The sequence below is a fragment of the Microtus oregoni genome, unplaced genomic scaffold, assembly GCF_018167655.1.
Source record: "Microtus oregoni isolate MIOR12 unplaced genomic scaffold, Mior012 000008F_ref0000371, whole genome shotgun sequence".
Lineage (NCBI taxonomy): Eukaryota > Metazoa > Chordata > Mammalia > Rodentia > Cricetidae > Microtus > Microtus oregoni.
The window spans coordinates 55,104,649-55,123,328 of record NW_024543067.1 but is presented as its reverse complement, the minus strand read 5'-3'; the positions used below and the strand labels follow the sequence as shown (position 1 = coordinate 55,123,328).

Genomic DNA, 18,680 nt, shown 5'->3' with positions numbered 1-18,680 from the left:
GTCAACCGAGAAAGATTGGTAAATGAACAGGGTTGTCCCCGGCCGGAGAAGATGTATGTATTGGGAAAAAATAGAATGTATATAGCTTAAAAAGATGAATGTGTACAGAAAATAGATAAATGTGTACAAAAAAAAAGATAAATATGTTGATTGTGTTTTTTGTGTTCTGGACTGGAGAAAGACATTTGATTCTATGAACTGCTAAGAAAGGTATCTTGACTTTAAAATATGGGCTTAAGAATTTGATGTTTTGGACAGAAGGTTCTGTTTTTGTCTCCACAGACGATGAGAGCCTAAGGATTTATTGGAGATTCATGTGGTTTGAATCCCCGAGACCTCCTGAAATGTTGCAGTGGAGTGTGAGCTGCAGCAGCTCCAAGGCCAAGCGGCTCTAGGCGGTGGGCACTGAGGGGCTGCAATGCGTGCAAACCCCGGGACCTGCCTCAAGGACCTACGAGGCAAGAACGCTAGACCTGCTTCCAGTGCGGGACTCAGGGAAGCACAGCACGACTGCAACAAGGCCTGTTGGCCTGGACCTCTGTCCCAGCCAGGGGCAACCTGCTGGGAAGGGATCTGCCCCCACCCTGACTGGGTTGGGGCCCGCCGCTCCGTCCCTCCTCCCCCGTTGCCGCCACCTGAGTGTGACTGGAAAATGGCAGTAAATTGCAGTAAATACACCTAAGAATGCAGCTTCTCCACTCAGCAGGAAGTAGCCAGACAGACTGACAATGCCTAAATTCCCTAAAAGATAATTTGAGCGGGGCTCCTTCAGTGGTTGCAGAGCAGCAAGCCTGCTTTTCTGAGTTCTGCTCCACTTCATGCACCAGTTTGGACCCAGAACGAATGTAGCTGGGGCTAGAAGGCAGCTGGAGCAGAGCTTTGCTAGGTGGCTGTGGTGGAAGGCACATTGCCTCAGCCCAGTCAGTGCCTAGCCTGGCGGATGCCACTGTAGTGCCAGGCGTATCAGCAAATGCAACAAATGCTGGAGCTGAGACAAGCTGGAGCACAGACTCCACTGGGCTGCCCAAGAATGCAGCAGTGGGACAAGGAGAAGGCAGTGGCAGTTCTAGGCTCTGCACAACGAAGAGTCTGCAGCGGAGCGAATTTAAATCAACAGACTGCCCTATTTTAGAAGCAGGTGGACTTACAACAAATGTCTTGTTCATTATTTCATTTGTATGACACCTGTTAATATTGCTAATGCCTCTTAATGTGGTGAAACAACTCAATGGTTACTTGAATAGCCCTTGACATGTTACAATTAGCACACCAGATTGTACTGTTTAGCCAAAGGAATGGTTGAATACCATAGCTGAAATGGGAGGTTGGGTCCAGTGGTGACTGGGGACCCTACTGCTGGCAATCTTAACGCCTGTTGCCATGGGCATTCATCTTTATATCCTGTGTAAGATCAGACAACCCATGAGAATGCAGCATATGGTCATTTAGCTAAAGCAGAATCAGCTGGGCTGCTAGGGAAGCCAAAGAGGTGCACGAGCGAGAAGGTGTCTTCCATGCACTCAGCTGACAAGAATGAATGTGCCACGGGGGTATGGCAGCTGGGGTATGTTATTTAGGGGACTGCTGAAGGAACAGTTGTTTCTAACTGCTCCTGGGGTCATGGCAAAGCCACTCCTAAAAAGTCCCGAGTCTGAAATGGTCACACACCTCTGTTCACTTGAGGGGAAGAGCGTGTGTGGGAAATAGTATGAGGAAGCAACAGTCTCTGGGATATTTGAATCTACCTGTCGTACAGGCTTAAGTTGCTCTCTTGTGTTCCCTAAAAGCCAGTACTCTCCCGAGGAGATGCTGTCACTCTCTCCTGAGTACAGGTTCAATAGAGTGCTGGCCAAAGTGAATCTAGGTGCAGTAGAGACCAAAAGGCCGTGTGGTCAGGAGGGTCTTCCGTTTTATAAAAAAATTAGGGGGGAGATGTTGGGAATAGTGAGACCCCAGATCCTGAATTTCTTGTAATCCCCTGATCGGAGTGCTTACAGCTGCTGAGCACAAGACCTTCAGGAGTTCCTGATGGCAGGAGAGTGGTTTCTGGTGGGTTTGGCTGGGGCGTGGCTATCTCTATATAATCTGCCCCTGAACACAATACAGGGAGCATTCTTGGGGCTTTGGTATCAGTGTTAAAAGGATTGCGTGTCAGTCTGTCTCTGCATCTGTATCCTCAACCACCAGCCCCTTGCTTGAAGCTCGCAAACTGGGTTCTAGAGCACCAAATGCAGACAAGGGGGCGCGGTACGTGGCAGAGAGCCATAAATTTTGTTTTATAAATGTATGAATATGTCAAACACTAAACATTTCAAATATCAACAGTAAAAATGAAAAACAAATACTATCAGTCACCTCTCTAAGACGTTTTAGTTACATCACAAAATAATGATATTTCAAACCCAAAATACCCGATGGAGTTGGCTGCGGATATTGTTTCTTGAATGTTGTTGTTTCTTATTCATTTGTTCGCTAATTTTAATTATAAGTATATGCTAATCAATGCATTTCTAATTACTTCTCTACAGTATATAAGCATTTGCTATCCTTTATACATTATCATATCTATATGTATAGAGATGGAGACACATATCAGTTTATAGGAAGCATCCTATTCTCAATTAGTGACCTAAAATTCAGATTCTATAACTTTCATTGTAATTTTTACTTTAAGACCTGGATTCAAGAACCACGACGTTAGGAATAATTTGTGCCAATAACATCACTGACTAGGGTCTACATAGTTCACACTGGCTTTAGTCCTAAGATTTCTTGTCCTTTTTCCAAGGTCTTCAAGCCACTGTGCTCACCAACAGCCCCTTCACTGAAGTTGTCCTAAGTGTATTAAAGCCAGACAATGATGAAAATGGAGAAACTGTCATTAAAAGTGACAAGACATTAATTCTCCAATACAGAAAGAGCAATTTTAAGCTTCAGACTTTTTTCAGATAGGAAATTGTCATCATAAAGATATTTAAGAATCAAACACAATGACCTTAATTGCTAACCTTAACACAAGCCTTGCTACATACAGTTTACAACAGAGAGACTAATTATACACCAGGGAATTAAAGAGATTCACACAAAGCGCAAAAGCAACCTTTAATGACTTCACCTACCATCAGTTCATCCCTGATGAAAGCTTTCTCCAGGAAGTCGCCTTCTATAAACAGTTGTGGTGTTGCTTACATATCAAAACTTTTCTGAAAATCATGTCATTTTGGTGGGTTCTTTGAGTTCAAGCATCAGGAAGCTATTAGATGAATCACAAATTTGGCTTCTAATGTATATGTGAGCTGCACAGAAACTGAGCTCTGGAATCTGATGCTGCAAACAGAGGGAGCCAGAAGTCTGTTTTGAATTACTGGCACCAGCTTCATCTTGATCTCTTTGCTTCAGAAAGTACTCAGTCCATCTTATATCTGACCTGAATAGTTCTACAAGTAGAGGAAGTGGGAGTTCCTTAATTCTATTTGCCCTAGTACTTTTTAACCTCAGAATGCTGAAAGACCCTCTGTAGACTAGTGTCCCCACAACCATGGGAGATTTTCTAACATCAACCAAAAGCCATCACTCACATGCTGCAGCAACCACATCACACTGTGTTCTCCAGTTATCTGGACATTTCTAATTGTCATATCAGTTCTTTTAGTTTTTAATAGGGAAAAATACTTTATAATCTGACTACACATCTGTTCTCAGGCACAGTGCATGGAAATATTTCAGCCTATTCTGTGTTTAGACATTTTCACTTTCTGGATGATACGGCTAAATATTTAGACCTAGATCTATGCAGTATTTCTCTTTTAAGAATATTTTCATTAATTGGTCTATCTAAGATGATAGTTTTGACTTCTTGAGGTTAAAACCATACAGATTTTAAATAATACTATATTATGCTATCATTTTCATTGAGGTCTGTTACATATCGGAATAAAGTTTTGTGGTTAGCTTGAGAAAGTGATCCAAAATAATTATTTTCTATGCAGATGCTTAATTATTCCAGGACAAGTTGTTTAAATTTGTTTTTGTTTCATTGAATTTTATGATTTGCTTTTAAAACACAATCATTGGGATAGTACAATGAATCAATCATGTCAGTTCTAGTTTTTTAGTCTATGTTGCTATAATTATAAAAAGGCTTATAGTCTTAATTATTATAACTGTATAATTTTTACAAAGGGCAAATGTGAGACCTTCAACTTTATTCTTCTCTTTCAAACTTCCATTAATTATTCAAAGTTTACTGCATTATTATTTAGAATCATCTTGTCAATATATACAATTATAGGAGCAGAGTTCTAGACACACATTGGACCAGAAAGTCAATTTGAGAATGACTACTACTATTTACATGAATTTGGTACATTCGCTACATGGATATTAAATTTATGTAAAAAGCCTTTTATGTTAAAACTAGGTTATAATGTTTGTGTTTATTTTGAAAATAGACTGTTTTCATACAATATATTCTGGTTATAGTTTTCTCTTCCCAATTCATCCCAGATCTTCCCCACTTTCCCATTCTCTAAATCTATACCCATTCTTTCTCTCTTTCATTAGAATACAAATGTCATCTAAAAGTGGTAAGATAAAATAGAAGAAAACAAACCAGAATAGGACAGAACAAAAAAATAAGAGCCAACAACCTCCTTAGTGATCAGGGAAATGCACATCAAAACAACTTTGAGATACCATCTCGCACCTGTCAGAATGGCTAAAATCAAAAACACCAATGATAGCCTTTGCTGGAGAGGATGTGGTGTAAGGGGAACACTCATCCATTGCTGGTGGGAATGTAAGCTTGTGCAACCACTTTGGAAATCAGTGTGGCGGTTTCTCAGGAAATTCGGGATCAATCTACCCCAGGATCCAGCAATACCACTCTTGGGAACATACCCAAGAGATGACCTATCACACTACAAAAGCATTTGTTCAACTATGTTCATAGCAGCATTATTTGTAATAGCCAGAATGTGGAAACAACCTAGATGCCCCTCAATGGAAGAATGGATGAAGAAAGTGTGGAATATATATGCACTAAAGTACTACTCAGCGGTAAAAAACAATGACATCTTGATTTTTGCATGAAAATGGATAGAAATAGAAAACACTATCCTGAGTGAGGTAACCCAGACCCAAAAAGATGAACATGGTATATACTCACTCATAACTGGATTCTAGCCATAAATAAAGGACATTAAGCCTATAATCCGTGATCCTAGAGAAGCTAAATAAGAAGGTGAACCCAAAGAAAAACATATAGTTATCCTCCTGGATAATGGAAGTAGACAAGATTGACAGGCAAATATTGGGAGCTCGGGGGTGGGGGTGGGGTATTGGTAAGGGGCGATGGGGAGAGAAAAGTGAGAAGGGGAGGATGGGGAGAGCTTGGGGGAATGGGATGGTTGGGATGGAGGAGGAGTGGATATGGGAGCAGGGAAGTATGTGTCTTAATTAAGGGAGCCATTTGAGGGTTGTCAAGAGACTGGGCTCTAGAAGGGTTCCCAGGTGTCCAAGGAGATGTCTCCAGCTTGTGACATTTCCTTGGACACCTGGGAACCCTTCTAGAGTCCAGTCTCTTGCCAACCCTCAAATGGCTCCCTTAATTAAGATATATACTTCCCTGCTCCCATATATTGATACAAATTTACAGTCAGTTTTGTTATATGTGTATTTCTGCTCCTGAGTAAAGTATTGAGTTTGTGTGGCTCATTTAAAATATAATGTATAATTTAGAAATACAGGTTAATAGGTAGTCATCTATAATAGTCAAACTTGTAGTCATGTTAGGTTCTCTAGATGTATAGAAAATTTTCAGATAGATAGGTATTCTTCAATTTTTTCAAAGACTAACAGAATATGACACTTAAAATGTTTTAAAAACTTAGGGTGTTTCATGACAATGAGACACATCTGCTCCTGTTAGCACCAATCTCCTTGAGGAGGATGATGGACATTAAAGAGGCTATTATGGAGTTAGTTAGCTATTTGGGCAAGAAACTGCTCTTGCCTAGAATGCTTGATATTATGCTGTATGAACTGGACATGCAGGACCCCCAGATAAAAGGACTGCTGAACTTGCCTAAAGGTTAGATGGTCTTTGGGTTTCCTGTTTCATGAAAGAGACTGCTAGACATTATGCAGGACACAGAAGGATGTATCTGACAAACTGCCAATGTAGGTGGAACTGTCTTTAAAATTTCCTGCTTCATGGAAAAGTCTGCCGGATGGGCAGACCTGTAAGCTGAAGATGGTTACCACAATGTTGGAGAAGGACTTTGGATGACTACTTTTCCCATCTCTAAGGATTCTCAGCTCCTACTTCTTCATCATTGCTAGCATCCTAGGCATTCCTTCTACCAAGGGCAGGTCCAAAGCCTTCAGCACATGCAGTTTCCACATCTTGACTGTTGCTCTCCTCTTTGGATCTTTAGTATTCATACTCCTTCAACCATCATCAGCCAGCTCCATGAATCAAGGGAAAGTGCCATCTGTATTTTATACCATTATTGTACCCATGCTGATCCCCCTGGTCTACAGTTTGTGGAATAAGGATGTCAATATTGCCCTGTGTAAACCTGTAGAAGGAAGATAATTCCTGTGAATCAGAGAGCTTTGATAAAACTTTACAACTGAGAAGACTTTGGTAAGGACACAGAAGAGACTCAGCCCATCCTTGTGAGTTATGAAGAATACAGTGTAAAGACTCAGTGCATCTTCATGTGTAATGCAGGAAATAATTGCAGAGATGCAGTGCAACCTCTTGGGTCATGAGGGTTTATTGGTGTTTTATTATTTTAAGTAAAAGTTACAAGGTTGATATCAGACTCTGAAGATAAAGTCTGCCACCTCTCTGGGGTGCCCCGTAGTCTTTTTTTACTTCTGGGAAAGTACTTATATCACTTCTAAATAGTTATTAAATAGCAAATAAATCCATGTAATTGTTTTGCTTCACAAGTATGGAACACTGTTCTTTTTAGGTGAAATTTATTTTAGTTAAATCAGAGACTAATACTTTTGTTAGTAACATTTGAATTGTTTAGTATTGGAGCTTCTTGAAATTGTAAAGTGGTATCTTGAAACTATGGCTTTTAAATGAACAATTTTAACCATTTGAAATATAGACATACAATCTTCTTTTTTACTGCATTCATAGAAAAATGATTATATATATATGAGTATTTAGGTGAGATGTACTTAAAATTGACTGTATTGAGAAAGACTGAATATTTTATGCACATAAGGGCAGAAGCTGTTATAGCATTTCCTCTGGCATAGTTTTGGGATTACATCATCTTCTTGTTTTCTAACTATTATTTTAACTTCCCCATAGTCCAAGGAAAGATTTTTTCCATTTTTTTTTAATCCTCATGACATTTATAAAATCTTGGATTCAAAAGGTGCATTCTTGTGCTGAAAACATGGCTTAGAGGTTAAGAATAAACTTTTCAGAGAACCCCATTGTGATTTCGATAGGGATGTTAGGCAGCTCCCAAACTCCCATAAAGCCAGCGCCATCCGGTCCTCTAGCTCTGCCCTCAAGTGCACTAACCCAGAGTCTCTCATACATATACATGTAACTAAAAATAAATATAAAATATTTCAAAACCATATTCTTTTACACTCACATCGTACCACCCACTAATAGTGGAGGTACAATGGGAAAATGACTTTGTGACTATCGACCCCTGAACTTACTGTTCATCTGAAAACAAAATGTAGTGATACTTTGAAGGCCATGGAAAGCAAACTTAAAATCCCTCCACTCTCCCAAATGAAGCTCTTAGGATGTACTTGTGACACTAAGCAGGTTCACCGTAGTGTACCTGGGAAGAACCACCCCTATGACCATGACCTAGTACTTGAAGTATCATCCACAGGCGATTCAGTTGCGAGACCTTCCTCTGGTGTCGCAAACCCATGATGGATTCTTTACATGTCTTTTGATATTTGTGCTAAATAACTGGAACCCATGGTGTGTAATCTTGTCTGCTTGTTCAAATCATCCCTGAATTTTCTGCTTTGTCTTTGTCTGTTCCTTCACTAAGATGGCTGCTGTGACTTTCCAGTTTTTGCATTTACAGATGGCATGTATTTTATTTAGTCAGTGTCTTAGATTTGCGATTTTACCCGTGAACAACAGGTACTGCTTTAGCAACCATATTCCGTTTACTGTGCTCTATTGCCCCCTAGTGGCCATTAAAACACTTGCACCTGAGCACAGGGGAAATAACTGGGACGTAGGAGGGGTAGAAGAGAAGTGAGTAAGGGGGAAAATGATGTAATTACATCTTTTTAAATAAAAATAAATAAATTGAGGGAAAACAGAAGGTGAGTTTTAGAACGAAGCATTTTATCATAAGGAACTACAGAGAAAGAACAAAGTCAGAGCACCTGAAGAGCAGACAGTCTCCAGGAGAAGAAGTTGGTAGGGTCTCTCTGTCTTGGGTTATTAAAGCTTTACAGGACAAAGGAAAGGAGGGGAAAATGGCCTAGTCAACCCAGTGTGATTCCAGATGACTGGTTGACTGTTGATCCAGTGGTAAGCTGGCAAATTTGTTTTCAATGTCTGGTCCTGTGACCGTCACCTTTCTAGCTCTCTGATTCAGTTTCCAGTGTAAGTTACAGTCAAGATCAGAGGCATGCTATTTTTTTTTTTGTCTCCAAACAGCAGTCTTGCATTTCAAATCTCAGAGTCTGGGGTATAAGGTCCGATCTAATGCAAAGGAAGCTGGTGATGAGGTCAGGTGTCAATGCTAGCTGCTCATGGCAATTCTTCCTGAGGTGATTTTCACCCTGGTTTCCATCTCTCCCCTGTCTCATCATTCTCTAATTTTACACCTTCCACTACCACATAGCACTCCCATGTGAACGACAGATTGATGCCCTCTCTTTCTCTCCTTTGTATGGAGTAGACGTTTCTTATCTCCACTCTCTTTCTTCACTAGGTTATCCAAAGACAGCTTTGCATACAAAGGAAGAAGTTTCTCATGTTGAACCCAGTCCCTCACAAAACAGGAAACATGGACAAATTGCAGTCACGTTCTTTCCAGAATATAGCGTGAAGGACCTGTAGCACAATTCCCAATAGAACTGAAGCTCATTAGCAAATCCTTCCGGTCCACACTTTCATTGGCATCCTAGTATTCTGAGAACATATCATAATTGCCCATTAAGCTTTGCTTGCAGACTTCCATGTTTCTGGTCCACATCTCTAAATTCTTGCGAATTCCTATCTCAGACTCATTTCAGTGCTCAAGAAATACCTGGTCAGGTATTTGGGAAAATAATCCTGTATTAATACCTATTTTCTTTGTTTTTATTTTGTCCCTGTGACTACAATATCATAGAAAACCCCACGGGGCATCATTCTCTGTTTTCTGCCAGTTTGAGAAGACACAGTGCATTATGTCTGACTGCAGTGTTTCTACACTCATGATAACACACAGCATCATGTGGTGGCTAGCTATCTTTGTAGATCAGGAAGTAGAGAGAAAGCAGCAGAAGAGGATCTGGTGTAATCGCTAAAGGAATGTCCCCAATGACACATGTCTTCCAGATATGCCCCACTTCCTAAGATTTCCACCATCTCCCAGAATAGTGTGTATGACATGTCTGTCACAAACATTTAATACATGAGTCTGTGAGGAACACTTCATATTCATACTGTAACACAATCTTTCTGTATATCTACTTTTATACAAATTTGACCCTCAACTGTGATCTTTTTAAAGCATCTCACAAGCACACACACACATACACACACACTTATGTGGGGTATTGCATGTATATGGCTCTGAGATGCTTTGCAAAGCTGCGTGTATTAATAATAGTATTTCCCTAAGCATTAAGAAAATCTTTAAAAAAACTAACGGTGGGCAAAAGAAAGATATTAGTATATATGAATTTTTAAACGTCTAGGGATTTCTACATGCACAAAACATTAAAAGTGTTTAGATGAGCACATATGTCAAAATGTTTGTAGTAATTCTAAGAACTGGAAAATTACATTGTGAAAATATTAGCACAAATATCAAATTGATCATAAAAATATAGAGGGAGTTCTACCACAACAGTAATAAAGAATGAGAAGCACAAATATACAGTTACTAAAATCAATTACATAAGAAGACAGGCACTCAAAGGTTTTAGAGATTGAGAAAAACGTGATACAGAAATTTATTTTCCCACATGAAATACTCTCTCAAAGAGTGTTTATCTTTTGTTTCTCTATACAGACGTAAGTTTTCAAAATAAAGAAGTCTCTCAATTATAACGAGCACATTTGGAGACCATCAGGAAGTGACTGAGGGAGGCTTGAAAAAATAATTTTTACTTATATTTGTTATACGTAGATATAATTTTAAACACATATGAAGAGATGCAATACATACTCCATATTGTCTTTAATTAGAAAATAATTCAAGGGTTCTGAACTAACTCATAACATATATAATCTCTGTCTAATTCTGTATGTTACATGGTTTGGGTCTTTGATTTCAAATAATGGCTCCAGATTCAATCTGCATCTGCTGCACTGGCATCAGTCAGAATGATGTGGAATATAAGAGGTGCTCTAGCTTTAAGAAGATAGCCTGGGAATGGTGGATCTTATGGCTTCCACTTATATCTTTGTGATAAACAAAGTCAGCTAAAAGTAAGGTTGAGAAATGTAATTATAAACATGTTATTCAATATTTCTTTTTGTTTTGGAGGGAACCATGACCTCTCTTTTGCTTGCTGATCTTTGAGGCAGTTCTTGTATTTTTTCTACTGCATTAAATTATATCAGCATAGGGGAAGAAAGCAAGCAGCTTATTTTTAAAGCCCTCATGTAAAAAATTTCTAGTAATAGGAATTTATGAACATCTCATACCATATAAATACATTTTTGAGTGCAATAAAAATTTAAGTACTGCAAGATGCAGACATTTATAGTCTCCTATCTTTTTGATTTTTCCTTTGTGATAAACCAAAATATAATATTCTTTTAGTGTTTATTGTTTAAATTTCAGGAAATTTTGAATGTTTTAGTTTCTTGGTCTTGACATGTATCACATACATTTATCAAATTCTATTGTTACCAAGAACCAGGAATGCTCCTTCTTGACCATACAAATAGAGACAATTTTCCTCCTGCGTTCATTTCCCCTTCATGAATGACTTTCTTAGAATATTTTAGTTTAATAGTGAAATGATGGAGATCTCCTCTTATTCATCATCTTAACTGATTATGATTTTATTCTTTTACAATTTAGTGTAAGTTTTGTCATGAATTGCTTATGGATACTACTTTAATCTTAGCCAGAAATCATTTTTAGTAGAAAAAGGAGAGTACTACAAATAGAATGTAAGAAGTTCTTCGAACAATTAATCCACTATGTCAGAACTGGTCAAGGCTGGAAGAGACTAGGGCTTAGTATAACCATTGCTATAGCGAAGGTCATCAAGAAGGGATCTCTTTGTGATGATTTCTTAAATATCTCCTGTTTCCAGGTTTTCAAAGTCTGAAATAAGAAAAAGAAGTTTGCAGATAACTGGAGATGCCCAAAATAACTGAACTTCGGTCTCATACTTAATTGATGATACAATTAATATTCAATTTTTTTCTCTATGTAAAATTATTTTCTCCATATAGTTTCATAAGAAAATGGAAAAAAAATCATACCGAAGAGGCTGAGTTTATTCTCACTAGTTTCACAGGGGACCCAGAACTCCAGTTGCCCCCACTTCTCACCCGCCTAGCAGTCTATTTGGTTACAGTTGTGGGAAACCTGGACATGAACATCTTGGTTGTGTTTAGTTCTCAGCTGCACATGCACATGTGTTATTTTCTCAGCAGCCTGTCCTTTACTGACCTATGTAAGTCCACTGTCATTACTCTCCAAATTCTGGAAAGCTTTGTAATGAAAAAGAGCCTTTCTTTTATCACAAAAGTAAAGTTCAGTTCTACTTCTACTCTGTTTTTGTTGCTGTGGATTGCCACCTGTTGGCCGCAGTGGCATATGATTCCAACGTAGCTCTGCTTTACAATGTAAACATGTCCTATTGGTTCTGTTCTTGGATGGTAGCTAGGGTGTATGGTATGGACTTACCCAGTGCCACAGCTAACCTGTTTTCCTGGTAAGAGTGCTTTTCTGTAAGACTGATATAGTAAACTATTACTTCCATGATCTTTTTCCATTACTGGAGCTCCCTTGCTCTCTGCCTTTGTCCATGAGTTCCTAATTCTGTGTTTCAACATGTTTAACATCATTGCCCCTGATCTGAGCATCCTTAATGTCGACATCTTCATCATTGTCAGCATGCTCTACATTGATTGCACTGTGGACAGATCCATGGCCTTCAGCACCTGCAGCTCCCACATCTCTGCTGTTGCTGTCTACTTTGATTCTGCTGCATTCATGTACTTACAGCCATCATCAGTCAGCTCCATGGGCCAAGGCAAAGTGCCTTGTTGTGCACAGACAAAATCCCTTGATCTACAGTCTGAAAAGTAAGAATTTCAAACTTCCCTGATCAAGTCCCTAGAAAATAAGTTTGCAGTGAATGAAAACCAGTGTTCTTTGGCAAAATCTTTAATTTATTGGGGATTGGAAAGAGAAATCCTGAGGTTATTCCTAGTTCATTGTTATATGGAAGATGTATAATGAAGTAAGACTCACTCCCAGGTTCACGCACACAAAGAGCAGGTCCTGTCTGGATGCCTGAGTACAGTAACCAATATTAACCCATGTTGTCTTTTGGAAATATTTCAAAGGCTTCTCCAAATGATAATGTAAATGTATATTATATAAACATACACCTACCTACCCACCTACATACATACATGTGCATACAAATACAATGCTTTAAAAGACAAGACTATTTTGTAATATGTCTAGTAATCAGCATATTCATTTCTTTATCTTTTGGTCTGATCATCAGTGTTTGTAAAACAGTGATCTCTGAAACAAGTAAGTAAACATTGGGATATACAATATATATCCATATTTCTAGCTAATTATATAAAACTACATTAAAGAACACGAAATCACAGAATGGATTTATTAAAGTCTGACCCATAGGGGTGTAACAATATATGGTAAAAAAAGATGATCATAAAATTGTAAAGAAATGAACATGAGGAAAACAGAGGAGCAGTGAATGTGACATAGCAGTCCATAGAAATGTCGAGTGTATTCAGATCTGTGTTACTATTGATGTTTTCCTCATATCTCAACTATTCCATGTTCATTCTATTTCCTTTCTTTATTCTCAATAGTTCAATTTCAGTCTATCTTTCCGAACTGTATATGTCTTTCAATAAAAATCATACATTATTCTTATGTATATCTTGTCACTTCAGGTTATAGTATGGCACACATATGCTTCATCTTACATTGACTAATGATGCCTTCTTTGACACTGCTCACCATTAAAGGATGTTTGTGACTATTTATATCAATTGTCAATGTATTAAGAACACATCTGGGTCCTGCACTGTGCATTTCAGTTCTAAGTTTGGACAATTATTGATAAACACCATTTTTCATAACATTCAGCAATTACTTTTCTATAGTGCCTTTATATTTTAAGTTTTAAATACTTTATTATAGTAATTCAAAAGTATCATTAAGAAACTGATTAAAGCTTTATATTTATACAAAAATATAACATTGCAAAGCAAATTTAATTAAGAAAACATCTTTCAAGTATTATCTGAAAATTATATAACTTTACTACATTGTGCAACATTTATTAAAATGTCACTGCAAATAAATATTTTAATATGAAAACGATTGCTATGTCGAGTCATCTCTATTGTTCTTCAAGATTTAGTTTTAGAAGAGCAAGCATTTTTCTTCTTGATAAATAAAGAACAACTCACATTAGATCATTAGAAACATCTAAAATATTTCATTTTAGAACAGATTGAAATCTGCCTTTACTAAGTTCTCAATTTAAAATATTCCTATAATTGTTGCTCTGGAAATATATAATAGTATCTAGGTACATTAAACATTTATGTCAATAAAAATTAAAAATAAATTTTATTTTCACAGTCATTGACTACTTCCCCTATTTTTCTTTATTAGCTTGGAAGATATCACTGCAATAAATTCCTATAGTGTGGTTTTTAATAAGTTTATTAAATTTCACATTTAAAAAATTTATCTTTAGACCCTTAATCTAAAGAAAAGAATGAAGTGCACTGACAGGACAATGCTACTTGAACAGTGGGAAAACTGGGGATTTCTAATTGCTGACTTTCTCTATCATCAAACTTGTAGGATAAGAATTTTTTCCAAGATAGTGTTTTTATTGTTTATGTGGGAATTTCACATAATGCATTTGATCACATTCACATCTCAGTCTTCCCAAGTCTGACTCTAACTCTTGTGACCTAACCTTTCCCCCCCCCCTACAAATAAAGAAGAAAAAGAAAAGAACAAAGAAAAATACCGAGTCTAATTTATGTTGCCCATATACCCACTGTATCATGGTCAAGCTCCCAGTAGCTAGCCCCTTAAAAAAAAAAAAAAAACTGAGTCCTTCTCTACCATTGCGAGAAATCATCAACTGTGAATAGCTACACTTCAGAACCCTATCACAATTGTGATAGGATAAAGGTTAGTGAAAATTTATTTTAATTGTCTAAAGTGTCTATTGTTTTTATCCAGCATATAAAATCATGTCAATAACTTTCCAAAGAAGGATGACTTGGCATTGGCTTCATCAGAGAGCAGTACTATTGACTCCAAGAATGTTTGGGAGTATCCCTTTTACCCTGCAAATCCAGGTTTCCTTTTAGAGTAATGAGGAAGAAAATTGCAATACATCAGGCTTTGCAGAAGGATGGCTCATCTGAATTTCAGCCTGTATCTTTTAAAATTTCATCATCTTCTGTGCTTCTCTCTTCCCCAGTCCACAAAGAGATGCACATAAATATGGTTACGACTACCCATACTTTCTAGGATCTAAGTTCCTTTAATGAACAGGGGTATTGAGCATCCTATGTATGTGTCATAACGAGCAATCCTTTGTTTACTTGTCTCACCTGAAGATGACTGAGAGTTCATTTCAGTTATTTTGAATCTGTGTGAATTTAGCTTGCTATAGCAGTTTTTGTTGAATGCACACTCTAATTACAGATTGTTATGAGCAAGACAAAATGAAAAATGCTATATTAAAGTTACAATTTGGTATAAAAGGAACAGTGGTATATTTCTCATAAGAATTGATTCAGGATTAAGTATATGTTATATATGAATATTTGAAGCATATTGATGGGCATATGGAAATGGTCTTACTTACTGGATATTCACCATTAAAGGTCTTACATTACAACTATTAACTAGGATTTTATAGAATAAACTTAATAAAAATAAAAAGTAATAGTATAAACTAAAACTTGTACAGACTTCCTCTTGTGTATTCAGGTCATACAATATCCATTGGAGAATAAAAGAAGAAATATTCTATTTGTGTTAACAAATAACATAGCATCATATTCATCATCATCATCGTCGTCGTCGTCATTGTCATCATCATTAATTCAGAAATTCCCACGAAAAACTGGAACACTGCTTCAGTAACTGTGAGCTAATTAACACGGCATGTTATGTATCTGATTCACTCTCCAAATGGTTTCCATTCTTAGGGCAACATAAAGAGACACTGCCTTAAAAAAATCAAAAAATAGCAAACAAAAAAAAACAATGCAGACCCACTAAAATATTGTATATCAATCTTTTTTCAACTCTGTGCATAGGTGTGTATGAAACAAATTTAATTTAATGTTTGATTAAAAAAATGTGTGTGTGTGTATGTGTGTGCAACAGCACATGCCTAATATTTAGAGGACAACTCTGTAGAGTTTGTTTCTAAATGTAATATTAGTTATTAATCAAACTATTAACTATCAAACTAATAATTATTAATAATTATAATAAATATAAACAATCCATTAATTATTAATAGTTTCAAGTCTATTTTATATTGTGTAAAATATTGCAATATAAAAATTGATACCCAGCAAACATGGTGCAGTATTATATCTGTTAATATAGGCAATATCAACAACTATGCTAATGGAAAACAAAACCAGCAAGTACAAACCTCAATCCTTTACCATCTCAATGAATTTTATTCGAATCCAAGACATTTCAGAGACATAGAAAGAAAAAGTATATAAAAATTACTAACATTTATGAATGTACAGGATCAATGGATTTATGATTTGATTTTCAAAACATGGGTCAGTTATATTTCTGTGTCTAGGAGGCTTAGGACATAGAAGAATTTTCTGTAAGGAAACAGAAAATACAACATTGATATGAGATTGAAAGCTGTCAAGTATAAAATGAGAATAGAAGAGACACTAAAGGTGGTTTAGAAACTCCTCTTTCATCTAGTACTATGGTTCTGAAAATACCAGCAAAGTGTTCAGACAGACTGTATTGCAGTATTGCATTCCTGTAAAGTGCGAGGGATTCAGACTGCTGTAATGTTTTTTTTTTATTGAGAAAAAAAAATTTCCGCCTCCTCCCAGCCTCCCACTCCTCCCCCCTTCCCCCACTCCTCTCCCTGTCCCCCCACTCCTCTCCCCCTCCCACCACTCCTCTCCCCCTCCCCCCACTCCTCTCCCCCTCCCTCTCCAGTCTGAAGAGCAGTCAGGGTTCCCTGACCTGTGGAAAGTCCAAGGTCCTCCCCCCTCCGTCCATGTCTAGGAAGGTGAACATCCAAACTGGCCAGGCTCCCACAAAGCCAGAACATGTAGTAGGATCAAAACCCAGTGCCATTGTCCTTGGCTTCTCATCAGCTCTCATTGTTCGCCATATTCAGAGAGTCCGGTTTTATCCCATGCTTTTTCAGTCACAGTCCAGCTGTCCTTGGTGAGCTCCCAGTAGATCAGCCCCACTGTCTCTGTGGGTGGGTGCACCCCTCTTAGTCCTGACTTCCTTGCTCATCTTCTCCCTCCTTCTGTTCCTCATTGGGACTTTGGGAGCTCAGTCCAGTACTCCAGTGTGGGTTTCTGTCTCTATTTCCATCCATCGCCAGATGAAGGTTCTATGGTGATATGCAAAATAATCATCAGTATGGCTATAGGATAGGATCATTTCAGGTTCCCTATCTTCAGCTGCCCCAGGAACTAACTGGGGACCTCGCCTTGGGCACCTGGAAGCCCCTCTAGGTCCAAGTCTCTTCCCAACCCTAAGATGGCTCCCTTAATTAAGAATTGTGTTCTTTTTAGTAATGAAACCAGAAATTTATACTTATTGTTTCAAATAATTGTTTGTTTTCCTCACTTAGAGACCATGATAGTGAAGGTAACTTTTATTGAGTAGAGCAATATATCAAAAAAAAATAATAAATATCATGTAAGTCTTTTCTGGCTTTTCTCTTGGTATGATAAACATTATGACCGAATAAACTGGGGAGAAAAGTTTATTTCACTTACATGCTATAGTTTATCACTGAAAGAAACCAGGACAGGAGGAGCTCAGAGCACATGTGTGACAGTTGTGTAGTTTGATCTGCTTGTGGGATTCTTTACAATGGGAGCACAGGATGTCCCTAACACTTTGGTTAGCTCTTGGGACATATTCCTCATACTGGACTGCCTTGCTCAGAATTAATACAAGGGGAAGTGCATTAATGTGGGATTCCCTTCTGCATGCTGTGAATATCATTGGTGAATAAAGAAACTTCCTTGGTTTGTTGATAGGGCAGAACTTAGGTAGGTGGGGAAAACTAAACTGAATGCTGGGAGAAAGGAGGCAGAGTGAGAGAAAAGCCATGTAGCCCCACTGGAGACAGATTCTGGGAACTTTACCTGGTAAGCCACAACCATGTGGCAATACACAGATTACTAGGAATGGGTTAAATTAAGATGTAAAAGTTAACAAATAAGAAGCTAGAGCTAATGGGCCAAGCAGTGATTTAAATAATATGGTTTTTGTGTGATTATTTTGGGGCTGAACAGCTGGGAACCAACAAGAAGTCTTCTTACAACAGTGCATAATATTACTGCACCTTGGTAGGCCATGCTCTGTTGAACAAGAGAAGCTACAAATTAAATTCTATAATTCCCATCATAAAAATCAAGAGTCAGAGGCTGGAGAGATGGCTCAGAGGTTAAGAGTACTGACTGCTCTTCCAGAGGTCCTGAGTTCAATTCCCAGCAACCACATGGTGGCTCACAGCCATCTCTAATGAGATCTGGTGCCCTCTTCTGGCCATTAAGCATACAGACAGACAGAACACTGTATATATAATAAATAAATAAATCTTTAAAAAAATCAAGAGTGAAAAGTAATTTAAAAATAAGGCTGTGGGACTGAAGATATGACGGCTTAGTGGTTCAGAGTACAGGTTGTTCTTCCAGCGGACCCAATTTCAACTCCCAGCAACTGCATGGTAGCTAACAAATGTCTGTAAACTCTAGTTCCAGGTATGCAGACACCCTCACACAGACATACAATGCAGTCAGTATGCCAACGCATATAAAATAAAAATAACGTATTAAATAAATAAAAAGTAGGTCTGAAAAATTTGCTAAAGTGTGTGCTTTACAAACACCTGGGCCTGAGCTAGATGGCAAAAAGCCATTTTAAGGATGTATCTAGGTGTATCTCAGCCATTTGAGATTCTTCTGTTGAGAATTTACTGTATTAGAGAGACTAGGTAACAAG

The 18,680-nt window shown here is 37.8% G+C and overlaps 1 pseudogene; it reads left to right on the top strand.

The window, feature by feature from the left end:
* Positions 1-418: 418 nt before the first annotated feature.
* Positions 419-12,503, top strand: LOC121451416 (annotated as a pseudogene).
* The last annotated feature ends 6,177 nt before the right edge of the window (positions 12,504-18,680 follow it).